General features: G+C 37.1%; 1 protein-coding gene and 2 long non-coding RNA genes across 7 annotated transcripts in view; 1 reads left to right on the forward strand and 2 right to left on the reverse strand.

Annotated features, from left to right (window-relative positions):
• pcbp3 (poly(rC) binding protein 3) overlaps positions 1 to 15,982 on the reverse strand; it is a 101,504-nt gene that overhangs the window by 61,963 nt on the left and 23,559 nt on the right. The window lies entirely within an intron of this gene.
• LOC146651562 (uncharacterized) lies at positions 2,674 to 4,515 on the forward strand. Its single transcript, XR_014907907.1, has 2 exons — positions 2,674 to 3,366; positions 3,749 to 4,515. It is a non-coding gene; the product is annotated as an uncharacterized LOC146651562 (long non-coding RNA).
• LOC146651563 (uncharacterized) lies at positions 13,314 to 14,798 on the reverse strand. Its single transcript, XR_014907906.1, has 2 exons — positions 14,441 to 14,798; positions 13,314 to 14,085 (listed from the first exon to the last, which is right to left on the reverse strand). It is a non-coding gene; the product is annotated as an uncharacterized LOC146651563 (long non-coding RNA).

Raw genomic sequence — 15,982 nt, forward strand, 5'->3', positions numbered from 1 at the left:
GCCACACTGATCACTTGATTGTAGTTAAAAGACCATTTTAGCCCTGAAAGATGCCCTGGTTAGGTACTTTCTTTCAGGGAACTGAGTTAGCATTTGCACCTGGACATGTTGTCACACTTAACAAGTGGATAGATGCTTTTAACTTAAACATATATCATCCAGCTGAATGTCAACAAATGAAATGAAAACATTTCAAATTACATCAGTGTTGTAATGATTATATCGCCTTTTAAGTAATGTTTGGGGGCATAAAAATTACGCTAAAGAAAAAAAAAATATAAATTTCAATGATGACAAATAATATTTTAACTGAGGAAAATTCCATGTGACTCTGTGAATGCTGAAAAATGAGCATATTACCATAAGCTTGTTTAAATTGTTACGGCACCACAACAAATCAAGGCATTTAAAAACACAGATGGCTCTCTTGCACACATGCGCACACAGCAGATCAACCCCAAATGCACCAGCGAGCAGGAACTCACACCAATACGTTCCCAAGGACACACACAAATGCACAGTGCAAGCAGGCAAAAAGTCAGAGGAAATGCTTATGCCTACAAACACACTCAGGAGAGGCTGCACAGCACTTAAGTGGTCACTTTTACACACAAAGGCCAATCACAGGAGCTTAGCTGGCCCCATCAAGCTTTTTAGTAAATGCTGCCGCACTGAAATTGCTTGTTTAGTTAACCCTATATGCTACGGAGAGAAATGAAGCTCCATCACTCCGGTCTGAATCGTGGCAAATGCCTAGCTTTGAAGTCATTGTGTGTGAGATGACTAGGCCTTGTCATTTGTGAGGAGGGATTAGTCATGCTATTTTTATTGGAGAGTGTGCATCAGCTTTCTTGAGTGCTGCGTTTTAAGGATTTTTGCTTCCGAGGTGTTTTCGCCCGTCACTGACACTCTGTGAGCAACACACACGGAAACATTTTTACATTGTCGTGAATTTCCATTATGACTTCACAGAGAATTAAAGTTTGCTGAACTTTGATGTGCACTTGCTGCGTCACTGGCCTACATAATATAACTTTTATAACTAAATCTTTAGTTATAAAAGTGATATTATCCATACCTCACATGTTGTATATTATTTATTAAAGCCAATGATATGCTGTGGATGAAATCTATCACTTTGCAGCTGCACTAAATTCTGATACAGCTGACTTATAAAAATAGCTTTGTTCACATTGCCAAGTCTAAAGTTCTTTGTAAACTAGAAGCTATAAATTATGAACTATATAAGCTATATATACCTTATAGTATTTAGCAGGATTTTAGAGCACAGAGGTGCTATGCTCTAACATTCAGACATACTCATATAATTTTTTCTTTTACTTGAACACTTAGACTTGCTCAAGTAGAATAGAAGGGAACCAGTCAATTTACAGATTAAGCCAGTGTTCTCTCTCTCTCTCTCTCTCTCTCTCTCTCTCTCTCTCTCTCTCTCTCACGTTAACTCGCAATCACTTTCAAGCTGCTGTTTTTCCACTGCTTAAATTTTGATGTCATAATTTAACTTATGACAGTGGCTTTGCTATGATTTTTGTTAAGCCCGGCTCATTCAGGACACAACAACGAAAGGAGATTCACACAGCAGCTACTAAGAAAAGGTATTAATAATAATATTAATACTACTACTACTACTACTACTACTAATAATAATAATAATAATAATAATAATAATAATAATAATAATAATAAAAAAAAAGAACTATAAGCCAAATAGCTGCCAGCGCAAAACTGCAACAGTATCCAACTGATACAAATGACAGCCAGTTTGGGGCCTTTGTGAAAGAGAGGGAAAGCTTTCTTGGTAAGAAATCGGCTTATGTGCCCAAGCAGGAGAAATACTTTAGTTTCTCCTGAGGTTTGAGAAGCTGTAGATTAGGATGATGCAAAGGCAAGCCCAGCTGCCACTAATGACATAAGATATATGGTTCTAACATTATTTCCATGTAAAATGAGCACTCAGATGTTAGAGGTTATGGTCTTAACTTGAGTTTCAAATGTGGACATAAAGTAAAATACCAGAGAACATATATCAGAGAGTGATATTATACCCCTTTCGTCAAACTGAGTGATTTATGACCCCCCTAATTGATTTATGACCCCTAATAAATTATTCATGAGCTCCGGAAGTAATTAAATTATTCATGAGCTCCGGAAGTAGGAAGTAATTAAGTAATAAAAATATGATATTCATAAAAATATGATATTCATAAAAATATGATTGATTATTTAGAAAGTTTCTTATATATCAAAAAATAGCATTCTTTTATTTCTTTAAGCAATTAAATTTTTTTTTTATTTTTTTATGCTCAAAAAATGCCATCTGGTGGCGGGTCAGTGTGTGTGTGTGTGTGTGTGCGCGCGGGGGCGCGCCCGTGTCTCCGGACCGTGCTCTCTCGGGCTCCGTGCTCATGTGTTTAAAAATGTATTAAACCATATTAAAATTGTTTAGTTAAACTTGTGCTTTTGTAACGTTCAGTATGGCCACAAACACATGCTGCATGCCTTGGGGGAAAACTTTATTTCGATTTATATGCATTTGTAGATTTAGAATAAAACTCATACTCAGAAAAAACTCGCGATCCACTAACCCTAACCCTCCTTAGAAACATAAGCAGGGAAAACTCCTTAAAAAACCCTCCGCGTTTTCTCCAAAACCCTACAATAACTTGTTAGGGTATCCCCTCTATTCCCAAAACCTTATATTCCATAACAGGGGAAATCCTGAAAAAATCCTTAGTCTTTTTTTCTCAAATTCAGCGCCCCGCGGCTCCCTTCATGCTCAGCCAAACAAAGCCAAAACTCCTTTTAAAAAATTCTCCGCGATTTCTCCAAAACCCTAGAATAACTTGTTAGCTACCCCTCTATTCCCCCCCCCCAAAAAAGCGCTATAATCCAAAAACATTGGGAAAGCTCCTTACTCTTTTTTCTTCAAAAACTTCCCTCTTACTAGCAAGCTCTAAAATTCAACCCACACTCTAAGTTCTACCTCGCTCTTAATCTCCGATCCACAACTTCTTGCAGAGCACAATTTTTTCCTGCTTGTTCGCTCCCCGCTCTGCTCCCGAATGCGCTGCTTACCTCGTTCGAGACCAACTCCCCCCCTTACTTCGCCCCGCTGCCAATCACATAACTATTGCACCGCTCCCTTCGCACCCCGGTTAGCCAATCCGCTCCAGGTCCGATTTTTATGATCTCCCGCTCAGGTTAAGACTACCCCCGAGCTCCCAGAAGACATCTGACTTCAGACGTATCAACAACTGGCGCCGCTCAGACTGCTTGCGAGTTCGCATAGGGAGCGGCCGATTTCAACAGCAACTTGCGTCTCTTTCCTTATCCGCATATCATTCGGTAAGTGTTAATCTTCCTCTCTAACTACATTTTTGCATTTTCCTTTTTACCATTCTGTCAATCCTTTCATTTAAAAAAATAAATAAATATCACAATGGTTTGTAACAGGTACAATACACCATCCATCCATCCATTCGCCTCCACTTATCCTTTTCTCAGGCTCGCGCGGTGCGCTGGAGCCTATCCCACGTACAATACACTTTAAAATATATATAAGCTCCACTTTTAACTCCCGTAAAGGTTTATACATTACATGTCTACATCACCTATCATGGCCTCATCGGGTATCTCATATCATCTTGTTATTGTTATGTTATGCTCCTTTGATATTTTGCTAGTTTGCGTGTTTTAAAACTCTTTTTGTTTTTCTTTATATTTTTAGACCCAGATGTGTTAACCTGATCCCTGCGAAACACCAGCTCTGTGTGGATTTTGACCGCGAGTGACCGGATGTTGTTTCCGGCCTGAGGTTGCCTGAAATGCCGTGAGGCTCGTTTGAAAGATTGCGCCCGAGACCAACTCCGCCTCCAAGGCATGCCTACCTTTAGCTGCCACCAGTGAGATATCAGAGCCGGGCTCCACATATCCAATCAGGAGCACGAGCAAGACAGCTTTTGCAGACTCTCCAGAAATATACAAGTCCTTACCAACTGCTCTGCAACCCAGTGTTTCTGGTCCCCTCACTAACATCGCTTTTTGAGATATTTTTTATGAACCACCAAAAAAGCAATTTTACCCCACAGACTGGGTCTGAGGGCAGCAGCGGGGACAAATGATTGTAATGAAGCGACGGACATTTCATGGCTGGTCTTGCATAATCGTGAGTTATTATGTCATATGGTGATAAGTACATAGTTTTGCAAGAGGCATACAAGCACTGTGGAAAAAATAATCATAAAACTGTTTTTGTGAACACCCTACGTTATGCTTTAAAAAATGTGATACATGTAATGTGATCATCAAAGAACATGATTTTTAAAAAAAAAAAAACTTTTATTCTTATGCTTTTAAAGTATGTCAGATTATCTTAAAACACTTATTTGTATGTTATGTTTTTCTTACACCATGTGTAATTTTTATAGACACCTTATTCATTGTATCAATGTGTAATTATGTATCTTTGATAAATAAATAAAATATTTAATCTTGTATTTGTGTACTTTCTGGTGATTCAATAAAAAATTAGTCACATATCGCTCTGATAAACACAGATGGCTGAAAGAAATGTTTGATGGAACAAAGGAAACAAGTGTCTTGCTGCTAAACTTTTAAGTCACCATGGTTTAAATGAGAAAGTCTGTATGTAAAACATGAAAAACTCCATATCAGTGATATCTACAAAGGTGTACTCATTTCTTTGTAATGGTACTTTACTGTTCCAATGAAACAAAAAGAAAATCTCATTTTTAAAGTACATTTTTCGGCCACCCTGACCTATTTTCAGGGGCAAGAATGTTGATGTTAGACTGTGTTTTAAATCAGGTTGTGATCTTAAACTAACTATCACAGCACTGATTTCAGTTGTAATGTCAATTAGAATCCCAATTTGGCTTTTCTCCAGTCAGTGTTATGGTGAAATTTAACTTTTTCTTTTGTGTAATTGCACATGGCCCAGCAAAGGACCCCTTAGTAAACTGTACAGCATAAGTTTTCAATTCACTTTTGTCAGAAAACTTCACAGTATGAGAAATTACAGCACAGTTTCTCCAAACGTGTGGTTCTTTTTCAGCCAGCGTGCTTTTAGAGCATCTACATTAGCTCATGTAGTAAAAGTACAATCAGTAAGTGTACTTTAACATTTGAGATTCCGAGTCACTCTTGCTTAGATCATGTGAACTATATCATGAACCTTTTTTTGTATAATGCATCAAACGTGTTCAAATCAGTTTATTTTCAATTTATTTTAACTAATCTAGAGACAAGCAACTCCTTTTTAGCTTCTGTTATGTATTTACCTCTCACACCTTAATCTAGATGTTAGTGTTCTCAGAGTTAACATGTCTCATGTTGCCATGTTGTATTTCTAATACCCAGCCTCAGTGTTCGCCCTGTTGACCCTCAAATCCAAACACCAATGATCTAGATATTCACAAAATTCATAAGGAGATTCTTAAGGTCTTAAGTTTTGTTGTTTTTATGTTTTACAAAAAAAAAACTTCACATTTTTTTATATTTTTAAACGAAAGTGACATGCAAGGATATTTTTCTTTAGTGATGTTGCTTCAGCAATCTCAAATACTAATTATTCTGGGAATTTTTATGGTCAAACTATGTGATTTTCCAAATGTGTGTGTGTGTGGAGTAAAATGACCTTGTTCTTATGATGTTGTCACCGTGAATCATTTAGGATTAACAACACAAATTGTATCGATAGCAGAAACAGTCTTATAACTTATAATTCTCACACGTTACCGCTAGTTTTACAAACGCAGTCTTCTTCAGCTCTGTTTATGTAGCTTTTATGAAACTGATTTTCCATAGTACAAGTAGAATTTAATTTTTCTTTGCTCTCCAGTATAAATGCAATAATTTGCAGGCTTTTTACTGAAACTCTCACAATGCAACACTCAATGCTCAGAGCTTCATATATCAACAGCTCTGAAAATATCTTCTTTTTTAAAGTAATGTAGGACAGGATCTCTCACTCTCTGTGTCTCAAAAAAAACCCAACTAAACTGGCAATCACCACTAAACAAATGAAAGTAGTTTATGGCTTTTTTATCAGCTGCATTTCTTTCATTTATGTATTGATCCCATTGTTTATTGGTAATGCTTTTAGGTCACTGTTTTAGCATGTCTGCCTCACACTCCATTTAAACAGTTTAACAGATAGTGGGGTCTGGTAAGGAAGTTGGGGGGAAGCAGACAACTCCACAGGAAGAGTCTTTTTGTCTTTTCTCCACTGTAAAAGATAGCAAGGCAGTGTGAAACTTACCCAGTGTGAAACTTTCTTTGCGGGAAAGACAAAACTGAGAGCCATGCTAGGCTCAGTGAGAGACTCTGCTCACCCTGCTCACCCTCTGCCCCAGCGATGGCAGTCCCTCACCAAGCTTGATTTCTGTTCTTTGTCTTGATTAAAGAATGTTAGCTACCGCTCATCGCTTGTCTGCAGGCTTTATTAAACGGAAAACTTCCACAACAACCTCTAAACAGTGGTTTATGGCTTTTTGTCACCTGCAACACCATGTAACACTTGGATGTTAGATTCTTTTACCAGTCAGTGTTGTTAGCCCCAACCCCCAGGCTCCAGGTGTCTGAGCTCTAACCCTGGCTGCCAAATGTCCCCCTGAGGCCTTTGTGCCTTTTACCACCAGACTAAGTTTGTAGTCCTATCTACTAATATTTTTTTTTTTTTTTATTATAGCACAAGTTTCAGTTAGGTTACTACTTTGACTTCCTCAATTTGAGCACATTTCTGACCCGATACTTTATCAAGCTTTTACTCGAGTGTTTTTGACACTAGCAGCTGTACTTCTACTTAAGTGAAAATTGCCTGCAATTTTGCCACCTCAGTTGCCACTTTTTCTGGAGTTTGTACACTTTTTATATTGAAACGTTCAACGTTTTACGTGTTATCCTTGATCACAGTTCTAAACAAGTTAACTTTCTTCACTTCAAAGTAACCCAAAAAAGAAACTATATGTCCAGTTCTCTTTACTCCAAACCTGGTTTAAGGCTATGCTGTTGTTGTGATATGGCCATACAAATAATATTAAGTTTAATTAATCTTTTAAAAAAATGGCTGCTTCATGGCTACCTGTTCAGAGAATTTGCAGACTTTTATGGAAACTGTCACAATGTAACACTCTCACTGTCAAAACAGGGTTGATCCATGTTTCTATGAACACTGATTAATATATCAACAGCTCTGAAAATCCTTTTTTTTTTTTTTTTTTAAGTAAAGCAGAACAGGATCTCTGTATCTCTAAAAATCCCAACAAAACTGGCAATCACCTCTAAACAAATGGAAGTAGTTTATGGATCTTTATCACCTGCAACACCATGTAACACCTAGATGTTAGACTCTTTTACCATCACATTTGCAAGGGTTTATGTGTTATCCTTGATCACAGTTCTAAATAAGTTAACTTTCTTGACATAAAAGTAGCCCAAAGAAGACAAATATATGTCCAGTTCTTTTTTACTCCAAACCTACTGATCGGAAAACATTATGTGATGCTGGAAGTTTTCATCCTATCCATCTGCAAAACAAGTTTACCTGTAAGCCAACACATTAGACGTAAGCAAATTTGTGAAATTCCTGAACAATGTGCTTTGTGGAGTAGCAGTAGTACTAGAACTAGTACTAGTAGTCCTAGTATTCTGCAGCAACCAGGCTTCAAGAGTGATCACTCTTCTGGCTTTCAAATGGTGAAAACATGTCACAGTCTTAACCGCAAATCAGAAATGTTGGTAAATTTAAAAAGGAATTTAAACGTCAGCTTTGACATAGACACAGACTTTATTAATGCCACACTCAGGAAATTCACATGTTACACATGATTTAGTTCACCTGCTAAATCCCCAGAGCAATAACCACATCAGCATCATTAGCCTGAGTGTTGATCCTCCAGGTGAGTGTGTGTGTGTGTGTGTGTGTGTGTGTGTGTGTGTGTGTGTGTGTGTGTGTGTGTGTGTGTGTGTGTGTGTGTGTGTGTGTGTGTGTGTGTGTGTGTGTGTGTGTGTGTGTGAGATCAGAGGTGAAGCTGCTTTCTGCAAAGTCTCATCAACAACCAGGAAGAGTCTAAAAGCACTAAATATGAAACAGACCATTTACCATACCCAACACTGAGCTCCTGCACAGTCAGATGGAGTGAAACATAATGTCCCAGTGGTATTCTGTTGGATTTAGCAGGTGAGCGTTGTTGCCAGTCAAAACCTTTTTGGAAACTCTTTACAAGAATCAATGTAATTATTTGTTTTACTTGAATCAAATGTATTGGTTTATATACCTGAAATAAAACTTTTTTTTGGAAACCCGTTACATCAAATAAAACTTTCTTGGAAAAGCATTGCAAGAATCAATCGAGTTATTTGTTTTACCCCATTCAAATCTATTGGTTTCATTACATCAAATTAAATAATTTTGGAAACCCGTTACATCAAATAAAACTTTCTTGGAAAAACTTTACAAGAATCAATGTAATTATTTGTTTTACTTGAATCAAATGTAATGGTTTATATACCTGAAATAAAACTTTTTTGGAAACCCTGTACATGAAGTAAAAGGTTTTTGATCTTGTAAGTTCTGGCTTTAATATTTTCAGCTGATAAAGTGAACTTCATACAAACTCTGTGTTAGAAAAAGGGGATAGTTTACTACATGCTATAAAAACACAATCCTTAATCTTTTATTTTGCAACTTTATCTTTCTGTTCTGGTTTTTAGAGTGAATTAGAGATTCATTACAAAATACAAAAAATAAAAATAAATAGTGCACAAATTTAAAACAAGCAAAACACCTATGCAAGAGTAACTACTAATGATTTACAAATACTTGTCATATACAACCAATACACTCAGAGAATTTTACCATATCAGTATAAAGCTCTCTGTAATTCCTGGACAGTTCGTGAAATAATTTAAAATTAAATCTGCACTTCAGTTAACTATTCTTTTTTAACAACAGGTTTATGTCTTAGATCTACGGATACAGCTAAAACACTCTGCTTGTATAATGCTGTATTCTCTCCCAGCTTATCCTTTTCTCACAACAGGGTGATTCCCAAAGTACGAGTCAATAAAACAATCACTCTAAAAACCAGAACAGAAAGATAAAGTTGCAAAATAAAAGATTAAGGATTGTGTTTTTATAGCATGTAGTAAACTATCCCCTTTTTCTAACACAGAGTTTGTATGAAGTTCACTTTATCAGCTGAAAATATTAAAGCCAGAACTTACAAGATCAAAAACCTTTTACTTCATGTACAGGGTTTCCAAAAAAGTTTTATTTCAGGTATATAAACCATTACATTTGATTCAAGTAAAACAAATAATTACATTGATTCTTGTAAAGTTTTTCCAAGAAAGTTTTATTTGATGTAACGGGTTTCCAAAATTATTTAATTTGATGTAATGAAACCAATAGATTTGAATGGGGTAAAACAAATAACTCGATTGATTCTTGCAATGCTTTTCCAAGAAAGTTTTATTTGATGTAACGGGTTTCCAAAAAAAAGTTTTATTTCAGGTATATAAACCAATACATTTGATTCAAGTAAAACAAATAATTACATTGATTCTTGTAAAGAGTTTCCAAAAAGGTTTTGACTGGCAACAACGCTCACCTGCTAAATCCAACAGAATACCACTGGGACATTATGTTTCACTCCATCTGACTGTGCAGGAGCTCAGTGTTGGGTATGGTAAATGGTCTGTTTCATATTTAGTGCTTTTAGACTCTTCCTGGTTGTTGATGAGACTTTGCAGAAAGCAGCTTCACCTCTGATCTCTCACACACACACACACACACACACACACACACACACACACACACACACACACACACACACACACACACACACAACTCCACTCACTCACCTGGAGGATCAACACTCAGGCTAATGATGCTGATGTGGTTATTGCTCTGGGGATTTAGCAGGTGAACTAAATCATGTGTAACATGTGAATTTCCTGAGTGTGGCATTAATAAAGTCTGTGTCTATGTCAAAGCTGACGTTTAAATTCCTTTTTAAATTTACCAACATTTCTGATTTGCGGTTAAGACTGTGACATGTTTTCACCATTTGAAAGCCAGAAGAGTGATCACTCTTGAAGCCTGGTTGCTGCAGAATACTAGGACTACTAGTACTAGTTCTAGTACTACTGCTACTCCACAAAGCACATTGTTCAGGAATTTCACAAATTTGCTTACGTCTAATGTGTTGGCTTACAGGTAAACTTGTTTTGCAGATGGATAGGATGAAAACTTCCAGCATCACATAATGTTTTCCGATCAGTAGGTTTGGAGTAAAAAAGAACTGGACATATATTTGTCTTCTTTGGGCTACTTTTATGTCAAGAAAGTTAACTTATTTAGAACTGTGATCAAGGATAACACATAAACCCTTGCAAATGTGATGGTAAAAGAGTCTAACATCTAGGTGTTACATGGTGTTGCAGGTGATAAAGATCCATAAACTACTTCCATTTGTTTAGAGGTGATTGCCAGTTTTGTTGGGATTTTTAGAGATACAGAGATCCTGTTCTGCTTTACTTAAAAAAAAAAAAAAAAAAAAAAAGGATTTTCAGAGCTGTTGATATATTAATCAGTGTTCATAGAAACATGGATCAACCCTGTTTTGACAGTGAGAGTGTTACATTGTGACAGTTTCCATAAAAGTCTGCAAATTCTCTGAACAGGTAGCCATGAAGCAGCCATTTTTTTAAAAGATTAATTAAACTTAATATTATTTGTATGGCCATATCACAACAACAGCATAGCCTTAAACCAGGTTTGGAGTAAAGAGAACTGGACATATAGTTTCTTTTTTGGGTTACTTTGAAGTGAAGAAAGTTAACTTGTTTAGAACTGTGATCAAGGATAACACGTAAAACGTTGAACGTTTCAATATAAAAAGTGTACAAACTCCAGAAAAAGTGGCAACTGAGGTGGCAAAATTGCAGGCAATTTTCACTTAAGTAGAAGTACAGCTGCTAGTGTCAAAAACACTCGAGTAAAAGCTTGATAAAGTATCGGGTCAGAAATGTGCTCAAATTGAGGAAGTCAAAGTAGTAACCTAACTGAAACTTGTGCTATAATAAAAAAAAAAATAATAATATTAGTAGATAGGACTACAAACTTAGTCTGGTGGTAAAAGGCACAAAGGCCTCAGGGGGACATTTGGCAGCCAGGGTTAGAGCTCAGACACCTGGAGCCTGGGGGTTGGGGCTAACAACACTGACTGGTAAAAGAATCTAACATCCAAGTGTTACATGGTGTTGCAGGTGACAAAAAGCCATAAACCACTGTTTAGAGGTTGTTGTGGAAGTTTTCCGTTTAATAAAGCCTGCAGACAAGCGATGAGCGGTAGCTAACATTCTTTAATCAAGACAAAGAACAGAAATCAAGCTTGGTGAGGGACTGCCATCGCTGGGGCAGAGGGTGAGCAGAGTCTCTCACTGAGCCTAGCATGGCTCTCAGTTTTGTCTTTCCCGCAAAGAAAGTTTCACACTGCCTTGCTATCTTTTACAGTGGAGAAAAGACAAAAAGACTCTTCCTGTGGAGTTGTCTGCTTCCCCCCAACTTCCTTACCAGACCCCACTATCTGTTAAACTGTTTAAATGGAGTGTGAGGCAGACATGCTAAAACAGTGACCTAAAAGCATTACCAATAAACAATGGGATCAATACATAAATGAAAGAAATGCAGCTGATAAAAAAGCCATAAACTACTTTCATTTGTTTAGTGGTGATTGCCAGTTTAGTTGGGTTTTTTTTGAGACACAGAGAGTGAGAGATCCTGTCCTACATTACTTTAAAAAAGAAGATATTTTCAGAGCTGTTGATATATGAAGCTCTGAGCATTGAGTGTTGCATTGTGAGAGTTTCAGTAAAAAGCCTGCAAATTATTGCATTTATACTGGAGAGCAAAGAAAAATTAAATTCTACTTGTACTATGGAAAATCAGTTTCATAAAAGCTACATAAACAGAGCTGAAGAAGACTGCGTTTGTAAAACTAGCGGTAACGTGTGAGAATTATAAGTTATAAGACTGTTTCTGCTATCGATACAATTTGTGTTGTTAATCCTAAATGATTCACGGTGACAACATCATAAGAACAAGGTCATTTTACTCCACACACACACACATTTGGAAAATCACATAGTTTGACCATAAAAATTCCCAGAATAATTAGTATTTGAGATTGCTGAAGCAACATCACTAAAGAAAAATATCCTTGCATGTCACTTTCGTTTAAAAATATAAAAAAATGTGAAGTTTTTTTTTTGTAAAACATAAAAACAACAAAACTTAAGACCTTAAGAATCTCCTTATGAATTTTGTGAATATCTAGATCATTGGTGTTTGGATTTGAGGGTCAACAGGGCGAACACTGAGGCTGGGTATTAGAAATACAACATGGCAACATGAGACATGTTAACTCTGAGAACACTAACATCTAGATTAAGGTGTGAGAGGTAAATACATAACAGAAGCTAAAAAGGAGTTGCTTGTCTCTAGATTAGTTAAAATAAATTGAAAATAAACTGATTTGAACACGTTTGATGCATTATACAAAAAAAGGTTCATGATATAGTTCACATGATCTAAGCAAGAGTGACTCGGAATCTCAAATGTTAAAGTACACTTACTGATTGTACTTTTACTACATGAGCTAATGTAGATGCTCTAAAAGCACGCTGGCTGAAAAAGAACCACACGTTTGGAGAAACTGTGCTGTAATTTCTCATACTGTGAAGTTTTCTGACAAAAGTGAATTGAAAACTTATGCTGTACAGTTTACTAAGGGGTCCTTTGCTGGGCCATGTGCAATTACACAAAAGAACAAGTTAAATTTCACCATAACACTGACTGGAGAAAAGCCAAATTGGGATTCTAATTGACATTACAACTGAAATCAGTGCTGTGATAGTTAGTTTAAGATCACAACCTGATTTAAAACACAGTCTAACATCAACATTCTTGCCCCTGAAAATAGGTCAGGGTGGCCGAAAAATGTACTTTAAAAATGAGATTTTCTTTTTGTTTCATTGGAACAGTAAAGTACCATTACAAAGAAATGAGTACACCTTTGTAGATATCACTGATATGGAGTTTTTCATGTTTTACATACAGACTTTCTCATTTAAACCATGGTGACTTAAAAGTTTAGCAGCAAGACACTTGTTTCCTTTGTTCCATCAAACATTTCTTTCAGCCATCTGTGTTTATCAGAGCGATATGTGACTAATTTTTTATTGAATCACCAGAAAGTACACAAATACAAGATTAAATATTTTATTTATTTATCAAAGATACATAATTACACATTGATACAATGAATAAGGTGTCTATAAAAATTACACATGGTGTAAGAAAAACATTATAACATACAAATAAGTGTTTTAAGATAATCTGACATACTTTAAAAGCATAAGAATAAAAGTTTTTTTTTTTTTTTAAAAATCATGTTCTTTGATGATCACATTACATGTATCACATTTTTTAAAGCATAACGTAGGGTGTTCACAAAAACAGTTTTATGATTACTTTTTCCACAGTGCTTGTATGCCTCTTGCAAAACTATGTACTTATCACCATATGACATAATAACTCACGATTATGCAAGACCAGCCATGAAATGTCCGTCGCTTCATTACAATCATTTGTCCCCGCTGCTGCCCTCAGACCCAGTCTGTGGGGTAAAATTGCTTTTTTGGTGGTTCATAAAAAATATCTCAAAAAGCGATGTTAGTGAGGGGACCAGAAACACTGGGTTGCAGAGCAGTTGGTAAGGACTTGTATATTTCTGGAGAGTCTGCAAAAGCTGTCTTGCTCGTGCTCCTGATTGGATATGTGGAGCCCGGCTCTGATATCTCACTGGTGGCAGCTAAAGGTAGGCATGCCTTGGAGGCGGAGTTGGTCTCGGGCGCAATCTTTCAAACGAGCCTCACGGCATTTCAGGCAACCTCAGGCCGGAAACAACATCCGGTCACTCGCGGTCAAAATCCACACAGAGCTGGTGTTTCGCAGGGATCAGGTTAACACATCTGGGTCTAAAAATATAAAGAAAAACAAAGAGTTTTAAAACACGCAAACTAGCAAAATATCAAAGGAGCATAACATAACAATAACAAGATGATATGAGATACCCGATGAGGCCATGATAGGTGATGTAGACATGTAATGTATAAACCTTTACGGGAGTTAAAAGTGGAGCTTATATATATTTTAAAGTGTATTGTACGTGGGATAGGCTAAGGATAAGTGGAGGCGAATGGATGGATGGATGGTGTATTGTACCTGTTACAAACCATTGTGATATTTATTTATTTTTTTAAATGAAAGGATTGACAGAATGGTAAAAAGGAAAATGCAAAAATGTAGTTAGAGAGGAAGATTAACACTTACCGAATGATATGCGGATAAGGAAAGAGACGCAAGTTGCTGTTGAAATCGGCCGCTCCCTATGCGAACTCGCAAGCAGTCTGAGCGGCGCCAGTTGTTGATACGTCTGAAGTCAGATGTCTTCTGGGAGCTCGGGGGTAGTCTTAACCTGAGCGGGAGATCATAAAAATCGGACCTGGAGCGGATTGGCTAACCGGGGTGCGAAGGGAGCGGTGCAATAGTTATGTGATTGGCAGCGGGGCGAAGTAAGGGGGGGAGTTGGTCTCGAACGAGGTAAGCAGCGCATTCGGGAGCAGAGCGGGGAGCGAACAAGCAGGAAAAAATTGTGCTCTGCAAGAAGTTGTGGATCGGAGATTAAGAGCGAGGTAGAACTTAGAGTGTGGGTTGAATTTTAGAGCTTGCTAGTAAGAGGGAAGTTTTGAAGAAAAAAGAGTAAGGAGCTTTCCCAATGTTTTTGGATTATAGCGCTTTTTTGGGGGGGGGGGAATAGAGGGGTAGCTAACAAGTTATTCTAGGGTTTTGGAGAAATTGCGGAGAATTTTTTAAAAGGAGTTTTGGCTTTGTTTGGCTGAGCATGAAGGGAGCCGCGGGGCGCTGAATTTGAGAAAAAAGACTAAGGATTTTTTCAGGATTTCCCCTGTTATGGAATATAAGGTTTTGGGAATAGAGGGGATACCCTAACAAGTTATTGTAGGGTTTTGGAGAAAACGCGGAGGGTTTTTTAAGGAGTTTTCCCTGCTTATGTTTCTAAGGAGGGTTAGGGTTAGGGGATCGCGAGTTTTTTCTGAGTATGAGTTTTATTCTAAATCTACAAATGCATATAAATCGAAATAAAGTTTTCCCCCAAGGCATGCAGCATGTGTTTGTGGCCATACTGAACGTTACAAAAGCACAAGTTTAACTAAACAATTTTAATATGGTTTAATACATTTTTAAACACATGAGCACGGAGCCCGAGAGAGCACGGTCCGGAGACACGGGCGCGCCCCCGCGCGCCCAGACACATAGCCTCGGGCGCGCGCAGGCGCGCGCACACACACACACTGACCCGCCACCAGATGGCGTTTTTTGAGCATAAAAAAAATAAATTTTTTAATTGCTTAAAGAAATAAAAGAATGCTATTTTTTGATATATAAGAAACTTTCTAAATAATCAATTATATTTTTATGAATATCATATTTTTATGAATATCATATTTTTATTACTTAATTACTTCCTACTTCCGGAGCTCATGAATAATTTAATTACTTCCGGAGCTCATGAATAATTTATTAGGGGTCATAAATCAATTAGGGGGGTCATAAATCACTCAGTTTGACGAAAGGGGTATAATATCACTCTCTTATATCAATGTAAGTAGACCTGACTTGAGCTAGTAAAATAAATGGGTACAGTGAAGGAGCCGAGGCTAGATGGCCAGTTAATTGACCACTAATGGCTTCGTAATCACAAATGGATGGAAAATATGAATAAATAATGCTAATAGGGGTTTGCCGTTAGCATACCTAGATGCCCAATCAAAATAAGGCCTGTAAATGGGAAGC

Source organism: Rhamphochromis longiceps, linkage group LG16 (assembly GCF_057381845.1).
Source record: "Rhamphochromis longiceps isolate RC_006_pf linkage group LG16, R_longiceps_female_GT1.1, whole genome shotgun sequence".
Taxonomy (NCBI): domain Eukaryota; kingdom Metazoa; phylum Chordata; class Actinopteri; order Cichliformes; family Cichlidae; genus Rhamphochromis; species Rhamphochromis longiceps.